The following is an 8175-nucleotide window of genomic DNA, read 5'->3' on the forward strand; positions in this document are numbered from 1 at the left end:
TAAACTGAGCTTACAAAAAAGGACAGCTATGCCACTGGAATTTCTATTTTGCTTCATTTCATTCATCCATTTCATTCATTCAGCAAATATGTGTGAAGCTCCTATATATAGTGTGGCAGGGAATGATCCTCTGCTAAGTGTGCAGCTACAACAAGGACAGGTGGAGGGACGATTGTGACAAATAATAAATTAACAGGTAAGAGAGAGTGATAAAGAGCCTAGCATATGGGTAAAAAACCTTTTTTTTTAACATTTACTTGTTTTTATTGAAAAAGCACCTTACAGATAGGAGGAAAGACAGAGAGAAAGATCTTCCATCTTCTGGTTCACTCCCCCAAATGATTGCAACACCTGAGCTGAACCAATCCAAAGCCAGGAGCCAGGAGCCTCATCTGGGTCTCCTACAGATGCAGGGTGCCAAGGTTTTGGGACATCCTTGACTGTCTCTCCAGGCCACAAGCAAGGAGCTGGTAGGGAAGTGGAGCAGCTGGGACATGAACTGGCACCCCTATGGGATGCTGGTGCATGTAAGGCAGGGACTTTAACCACTAGGCTATTGCACTGGACGCAAAACTTAACCTTTCAAGGGAACCTCATGGAAAGGATGACATTTAAGCAAAGGCCTGAAGGAGAGGAAGGAACAGCCTCCTGTATGTGAAGGAAGTGGGCGCCAGACTGGTTTAACAGTAACCTGTATCGAAGGCGGAGCAGGATGCCACATGGCTGCAGGAGAGTGAGGGACAGAAGAGATGCTGACGGGAAGGAGCAGATCATGTAGGACAGGGTGGAGCAGGGTAGAAGCCTTTGGAGGTGGCTGAGGCAAGCAAAAAGCAAGCTCTGACTTCCAAGCTGACTAGGGCCACACCGGTTGTAATGCTGAAACAAGTGGAGCAAAGCAAGAGTCGAGGCAGGCAGACCTGCCAGAAGGCTTCCAACAATGGTATGGGATTTGGCTAAGGAGGAGAGGCACTCCAAGCGTAAACTGAGGGTCTATTTTTTTTAACAGCTTAATTTTAGCCTTTTAAATATTTATTTATTTTTTTTTGGAAAGGTAGATTTATAGAGAAAAGGAGAAACAGAAAGAAAGCTCTTCCATCTGCTGCTTCAGTCCCTGAATGGCTGCTACAGTTGGAGCTGAACTGACCTGAAGCCAGGAGCCAGGAACTTCTTCTGGGCTTCCCACATGGATGCAGAGTCCCAAAGATTTTGGGCCATCCTCCTCTGCTTTCTCAGGCCACAGCAGGGAGTTGGGTGAGAAGTAGATCAGTCAGAACACAAACCAGCTCCCACATGGGATTTGGGCATTTGCAATGGGAGGATTAGTCAATTGAGCCACACGTGCAGGGCCCGAGGGTCTATTTCTGACCTCCCATAGGATATGTGGGGAGTAAAAGGAAGCGGGTCAAGAATGCCCACAGTTACTTTGACTACACACTGGGAGCACAGTCTTGCTGTTTACTGGGATGGGACCATCCGTGGGAAGAACAGTTTAAGAGCTTGAGCTGATTCTGTTGTACTTCAAATGCTTTACCAAATGGGGATGTCAGGTTAATCTTTTTTCCTATTCTGGGACCTAAAATGTTGATAAGTGCACTTTCTTCTTCTTCTTCTTCCTTTTTTTTTTTTTCTTTTTTTGTATGTTTCTAAGTACTGTGTGGGGCAGTCCTGATTTCTTTTCCTATTTTCTAAAATGGATATCTATTATTAATCTCCTAATTACTTTGTAACCCTTAAACTAGCATTGCATTACATCTATTCATTTTGAAACACAGTCACCTTTTATTCTTTTCCAATATCTTTGTTTTTCCAGTATTTTTCCTGTTATGATTTAATCATTTTCTTGGAATAAGTCTTGTGGCCCAAGGAAAATCCTCAAACAAATTTATTTTTGGTTCATGGTTAGGGCTGGAATCTTTTTTATTTTATGCTTTTATTCATATGCAGCTATATTTTACTGACAGTTACTCTATGTGGGATTTTTTTGGCTCAGATCTTTGCTGAATTCATTTATTATTGATAGGAATTTAGGGGATGCTTTTCTTGGAACATTCAGGTATGTAATCGTGGCAATGGGGTACCCTTTTTCATCCTTGTATTTTTATGTCTTTCCCTAATCACTGTTACCAGGACTTCTAATGGCGTGTTGAGAATGGCAATGGAGGGACCTCCAGCTGTGCTTTCGAGGAGAGCAACTCTCACATCTGCAGAGTGAGCTGAAGTTTCTGATCAACTGTGTGGTTACTTGTATTTGAGACTAGCAATCTCTGCATCTCATGCAAAGACTTGCTAAGGAATAACTTTATGTCTCTGCTTCTTTCTATTAGTCTGCCTTTCCAATTTAAAAACATTTAAAAATAAACAAGGAAACACTATTCAACATTATTGACCACTTTTTCAAGTGGTTAAAATATGTTTATTTGCTTTTAAAATTGCCTTTCCATTTATGATTTAATTTCCCCATTTCCTCTCTTTTAGAAATGAAAATCAGTGAGCACGGTGCCAAGGAATCTAACCATAATTGCATTTTTTCCCTTAGTCTTTGCATGTCTTTGTTATTATGTCACTTGGAAATTAAAACTTGAGAATTGCTAGACATCCATTGCTCAATGAATGTTATCACCCTTCCTGTTTGTGACTATATCATCTACTTTATGAGATACCATGTTTTTTTTATAGACTCATGACATAATTTGGAATACTTCCATTACTTCTATCTCTTTTACATAAAATCTGGTAAATTTGATTATTTCTCTTATAACTAATATGTAGTTATATATTTTTAATTTTTTAGAAGATTTATTTATTTTTATTTGAAAGATTTACAAAGAGAAGGAAAGACAGAGATCTTCCATCCACTGATTCACTCCCCAACTATTTGTAATGACCATAGCTGAGCTAATCTTAAGACAGGAGCTTCTTCTGGGTCTCTCACATGGGTACAGGCGCCCAAGGACTTGAGTTAGCCTCTGCTGCTTTCCAAAGCCACATATAGGTAGCTGGATTGGAAGTGGAGCAGACAGGATTTGAACTGGCACCCATATGCAGGTGAAGATTTCACTTAGTTCATGGTGCAGGTCCCTATATTTGTTTTCTAACTTCACCTTAGGTTTGGTCCCCCGGGGAAATACATCACCTTGACACCCAGTCCAGGAGATATCAGATCTGTCACTGCCCCTTGTGTGTGTTGTATTGCACCATTCTTGACCCTGCTGTTTTCTTTAGTCCTACAGAGAAACAGAAGCAGGACCTAGCATCATGGCAATATTTAGATAGTCTGGAATCCTTTGGGGATTCTAGTTTTTTAGCTAGGACCTGACAGATACTTACATGCCGTGCATATTTTCTGCCTACTGTGGCTTATTTACATGGGGTGACAAATCCAGGAAATGGCTGTGATTGTCTTCATTTTGCAGACTCTGAGACTCATGGAGGTGAAATGGCTTGTCCACATTTTACATATAGCAGGTGGTGGAACCATACCTCAAAGATTGTTAACTATCACATAGCCAGTTGGCCACGATTTATGATTAGTGGTTCATGAGTCATGGCTCCTGGCTCATGGTTCATGACTCATGAACACTGCCCAAAGGCAATGTTCTGATGATACTTTCTCCCAAGGGGTTTTCTGCCTAGATTTCTTTGTCCCTGGCAGTAATCTTTGCCTCCATAGACTCTGCTGACAAAGAGAATTTAGAAAAACTGGCACTTCATCCTGGGAGCGGACAATGGTATAGTTTAGATAATCAGTATTGTCTTCAAGGCTAACAGATTCCTGCCTTCCATTCTAAAGGGTCCACCCCTAAGGATATGAACATGTGTTTTTGCTCAAAAAATTGTCTAGAGAAGGGTTCATCATAGTTTTATTCATGTAATTCACATCTGTAAACAACTCAAATGGTTCATCAGTGGTTTACTGGTTTGACAAAATGTGGGACATCCACACAGCAGAACACTACTTAGGAATGAACTACAACACACAGTAACACAAATGACTGACAAAATCATTAAGCAAGCTCAGAAACTGGAGATGAAGAGTACTATGGAACACAGAAGTTTATTTTGCCAACAAAAAGAAAAAAAAACCCTTTTTTTGTTTTGCTTAATGTATGTTTCAGATCATTACATATAGTATTTTTTAAATAAAAATTCTCTTTATTTCTTTAATTTCATTTCATGTTGTTAAAATAGCTACACAATTATCCCTTTATGACTGTACCTTGTTGACTGAGCTCAATTCTAGTTAATGGGGCACTAGATTATTTCTAATCGTTTTACAACAAACAATGAACACAAAATTGCTGGGCTAAAAAGTATCCAAATGTTTTATATGTAAAGACCTTGCTAACCCAATGTTCACAGAAGTTAATTTCTGTGTTATATTTCTACGCTGAGTGTATGTGGGAATATCTAGTTTCCTATACATTGGCTAATATGCCATGTTACAAAGCTGCTCAGCTGGATAAATAGAAAAGTAAATAATGCTATAATTTTAATTTTTAGAAGAATTGTTTATTTTGGACCTGCTGTGGTAGCTTAGTGACTAAAGTCCTCACCTTGCATGTGTTGGGATTCCATATGGGCACCAGTTGGTGGCCCAGCAGTCCTGCTTTCCATCCAGTTCCCTGCTTGTAGCCTAGGGGGACAATCGGGGACAGACCAACGCTTTGGGACCCTGAGCCGGCTTGGGAAACCTGGAGGAGGTTCATGTCTCCTAGCTTTGAATTGGTTCAGCTCAGACTGTTGCAGCCACTTGGAGAGTGAATCAGCAGACAGGATCTTCCTCTCTGTTTTTCCTCCTCCTCTCTGTATATCTGACTTTCCAATAAAAATAAATAACCATCCAAGGGTCCCCGTTGTGAGGCATGCTTCAAGGGTCCTGCTCAAATGATTTTGATAGTTCAACAGTTCTGAATTGCTGTTGATCTTGCCACTCCAATCATGATGAAATCTCCAGAATCCACTGGCTGACTTAGTCCACCTTAGAGTCTCCATTGGCCCAGGTATTCACTGCCAATGCTTGGCAGTGAATTGATTTGTTCTGTCCTCCATCCTCTGTTATGGTATCAGGTGTCCTCTGCAGGCTCCAGCATACTGCCAAATCCTCTATGTGCATCTGGATATGCTGTCCACTGCTCCATCTAAGCTACTGAGGAGACCCAGCTCTGACACATACACTTCACAGTCAGACCACAGAACCTGCAATTCTCTCCATGGTTGGAGTTCTGAGTCCAGCAATTCAACTGGGGGGATCCCCCAAAAAGCTTTATCTGAGATAATCCTAGACCTGATTCTTGTGTGTGCTTACAACACAGGTTCCAGCACAGTCTGTTGCCTAAATTAGCCTATGCACATACTGGTAATTTCAATTGCTGAGTCAGTTCTATCTCCAGCCTTCTTTTCTACACAAAGTGATGGGTGCTGCAGCCCAGCTTGATCCTGCTCACCACACACTTGGCCTTCACATAAACCAGTGGGAACTGCAACCTAGTCAGAGTAGCCTGCAATAGCCCCCACCAGGTCCAACCTCTGCCCTGGTTTCCATACTTGCCAGTATGTACAGCTGACTGGTTCAGTCTGTCCAATATCCATTCAGCTCCCCTACATGTCAATGGGCATTGTAGCCAAGTTCAACCCAATAGCCCCACTATCCATGCCACACACATGCTGGTGGGTGTCATTCTCTGTCTAGCCATACCTGCCCCTAGTCCTGGTTTTCATGCTCACCAGTGGGAGTGGTAACCCAAGAGGGAGGTACCTACTGTTTTCCTAATGGGCCCACTCCCACTCCTGGATCTTGCACTCTCCACTTGGTTCTGTAGTTTAGCTTGACAGAATTTGCCCCCAGTGCTAGCATCTGCCAGCTGATGCTGCAGCAAAGCCTAACCAATCCACACCCACTCTGCTTATGCATACACCAGTAGATATAGTCAGCCCAACCTGGCTTTCCCCTGATCCAGCTCACATGCAGGCCAACAGGTATTGTAGCCCTGCCCAGCCTGGTCTGCCATCAATCCCAGCTCTCACTCTAACCAATGGGAGTAGTGGCCCAGCAGAGGAACCCTCACAGCCCCCCTACTGGATTCACCTGCTATCCTTCCATCCCCCATTTCATGTGTGTTGTTTGGGCACTGCAGCTCAGTCTGGCATAGCCTACCTCACCTCAACATTTGCCAGTAGGAGCTGAGGTCTGGCCCATCTGGGCCCACCCCCAGTTCCAGCTCATGCTGGTGGGGGCTACAGCCTAGCCCAGCCCAACCAGTCCCCAGTCCCAGCCCTGATGTAAACTGGCAAGTATTGTGGCCCAACCCAGCATGACCCACACACCATTCTGGTTATCAGATTTGCCAATGAGTGATATGAAGTGGTGCAGTCTGGCCTGCCCCAGACCTGAGCCAAATATACGCTGGTAAGTGCCATGACCTAGCCTGGCTGGGTTTCTCCTGTCTTGGTTCTTGTGCTCACCTGCAGAGACTGTGCCCTGACAGAAGTGTTCCCCCAAGCTCCTCCACCAGAACCTCTCCCAATGCCAGATCTTGTGAACCTGGTGGGTCCATGGGCCAGCCCTACTTGACTCACCCCCTGTCCCAGCAGGAACAGTGGTCTTTCTTGACTGACCCTCCTCCACTGTGGTTCTTACTGCTGGGTGCTACAGCCCAGCCAAACTTGGTCCACACCCAGACACAGCTCACATATGGCACTGCGGGGGCAGAGACCCAGCATAGCCCATCCTACACACACACTGGCTCTCATGAACACCAGTGAGTGCTAGAGTCTAGCCCAGTCTGATGCACCCCAGACCCAGTCCACACCCATGCCAAGGGACACTGCAGCCATATCCAGACCAGATCACAGCCCCCACATCCCTTTTGCTCCCCAACCAGGCCTGTTCCCAGCCACAGATCTTGCACGTTCCAGTGGTTGTTCTCACCAAGTTTGGCAAAGTCCCTCCCGTGTCTTGCCCTTTGCCTTTAGATGCTGCATCCTGTCCTGACCCATCTGGTCCCCAGTCCCAACTATCACTGGTGAGTGTTATAACCTGGCCTTGCTCAGTCTCCTCCTACTCTTGGCTCATGTAAACCAATAGGTGTGATAGCCTAGCCCAGCATGATGTACACTCCAGCCTGGTTTCTGCACTTGCCAATGGGCAAGTTTTGCTTAGCCCTGCCCAGTTTTCCCCCTTCCAAAACTAGCCCTCACACTTGCCAACAGATGCCCAACACCCAGGCATTGACCATGTGCACATCAGCAAGAACATGACACACTCATGGAGTTTCCCAAGTTCCCCTCCTCAGCATACTCCCAGACCCAGATCTCATGCATGCCAGCAGGTGCTAGGCCCTTACCTGGCATAGCCTGCCCTACTCCATTCCAGCCTTTGTATGAGCTGGTAGATGTTGCAGCCCGACCCAGTCTACCCCACATCATGTTTTAGGATTCACATGCAGGTGCTGTAGCCTGGACCTGACCAGACTGTTCCCAGCCCCAGTATCTGTGAATGTTGGCAGGCTCCATGGTCACACCTAGCTCAGCCCATTACCATCCCAACTCTTAAGCTAACCAATAGGACTTTAATTCCCCAGGGTTGGGCCCACATATCCCCACAGAATCTACCCCTGGACCCAATTCTCTTGCATGCTGGTTAGTGTCATGGCCCAGCCTATTGTGACCCATCCCTGTTCTAACACTCACTGTCAAGTACTGGGATCTAGCCCTGCCAAACAGGGCCCCAGCCCTAGCTTTCATGTGGGCTGGCATGTGGTAGTCAGCAATGTTCCATGCTAACAAGCCCAGCTCAGGTCTCCCATGTGAGCTGGTGCATCAGTCTTTCACCTCTAACCACCAGGTCTCAGTCCCTTTACTTACCTGCAAGCACAGTGGCCTTGTCGTTGGGAGTCCCTCAAGAGTCATTCCTTACCTGCAAGATACTCCCATGGCAGTCTTCCCTAACCCATATCCCCTTGCTCCTTTCCCTAATCAATCCACAGTCTTTATGCCTAGGAGTGCATGGTTTCAGCCTTCAGAAGGCCAGTGGGTGATATGCTGGCCCAGTGCTCTGCTGCCCACCAGAGTCCCAAGCTCCTGGCATATTACTGGCCTGTTGCTTTACCTCTCCATGCACCCAAGATCTAGGATCATTGAAGTTCTCCAGACCTGATCTCCCAGCACACCAGAGCA

Source organism: Ochotona curzoniae, unplaced genomic scaffold, assembly GCF_017591425.1.
Source record: "Ochotona curzoniae isolate NIBS_2020 unplaced genomic scaffold, NIBS_Ocur_1.0 scaffold_1037, whole genome shotgun sequence".
Lineage (NCBI taxonomy): Eukaryota > Metazoa > Chordata > Mammalia > Lagomorpha > Ochotonidae > Ochotona > Ochotona curzoniae.